Consider the following 1,526-nt stretch of genomic DNA (forward strand, 5'->3'; position numbering starts at 1 on the left):
AGAATACACATAAGTTACATAACGGTGGGTAATAAAACAGTAGATACATAAAGACAAACATGGAGCCGTTCACACTCGACGATAATCCACACTACAAACTGTTGTCACGACACACTAACACTGAAGATGGCGATGGCACACGTGAACGATGGAGTGTGAAGGTGAACACTGAACAATAAACACGACGGCACACACGAGACACTGATGGCGATGATCTCCGGCGCACGAATGTCCACTTAGTGTGTGCGACTCCGGGGACCTGCCAAGAGGGGAAGAAAGGGGAGGTGGGGGAGAGAGGAGAATAAAGATGCCAATGGCTGAGGAGATGGGAGAGGAGGAGAGGAACAGGGGAGGGGAAGCCCGGGTGAGAGTGGGGAGAAATGGAGGAGGGAGGGAAGAGGGAGAGAAGGGTGGGTGGGTGCCCAAAGGAGCAAAAACAGGAAAAGGGAGGGAGGATCAAAGTTGGTAGGAGGGGTAGATGGAGAGGGAGGAGGGCATCATCAGGGAGAGGGAGCTGGCAGAAACCACCTTGGGAAAGGGTAAGGAGTGTGGAGAGATGGAGCTGGGTGGGACGTGGGAATGCTGGCGCAGCAGCGGGGGGGGGGGGGGGGGAAGAGGATGGGTGAGACAAGCGGGTGAGGAGGATCGAGTTTGCGGGAGGTGTACAGGATCCGTATCCTTTCAAGGAAAAGGAGGAGGTGGGGGAAGGGGATGAGGTCATACAGGATCCGCGTGAGGGAGGGGAAACGGATGCGATAGGCAAGGCGAAGAGCATGGCGTTAAACCATTTGGAGGGATTTATAAAAGATAGGGGGGGTGGAGATCCAGGCCAGATGAGCGTAACAAAGGATAGGGCGGATGAGGGATTTATAGGTGTGGAGGATAGTGGAGGGGTCCAGACCCCACGTATGGCCGGAAAGGAGTCGGGAGCGTGCCTTGGCTTGGATTGTCCAGAGATGGGGAGTCCAGGAGAGGCGACGGTCGAGGGTGACGCCAAGGTACTTAAGGGTGGGAGTGAGGGCGATAGGACGGCCATAGATAGTGAGATATATATCGAGGAGGCCGAAGGAAGGGGTGGTTTTGCCTACAATGATCGCCTGGGTTCTGGAGGGATTGACCTTGAGCAACCACTGGTTGCACTAAGTGGTGAACTGGTCAAGATGGGATTGGAGAAGGTGTTGGGAGCGCTGCAGGATGGGGGCAAGGGCAAGGAACGTGGTGTCATCGGCAAACTTGAGAAAGTGGACGGAGGGTGACGGCGGCGGCATGTCCGCCATGTACAAAAGGTACAGAAGGGGGGAGAAGGTGGAGCCTTGGGGCACACCGGCGGAGGGGAAAAAGGTGTAGGAATTTGTGTTATGGATGGTGACGTAGGAATGTCGGTGGGAGAGAAAGGAGCCGACCAGACAGACATAGTTAATGGGAAGGACGAAGGTTTGGAGCTTGAAGAGGAGCCCGGAATGCCATACACAGTCATAAGCACATTCGAGGTCCAGGGAGAGGAAGATTGCGGAGCGACGGGAATT

This window comes from Schistocerca cancellata, chromosome 5 (genome assembly GCF_023864275.1).
Source record: "Schistocerca cancellata isolate TAMUIC-IGC-003103 chromosome 5, iqSchCanc2.1, whole genome shotgun sequence".
Taxonomy (NCBI): domain Eukaryota; kingdom Metazoa; phylum Arthropoda; class Insecta; order Orthoptera; family Acrididae; genus Schistocerca; species Schistocerca cancellata.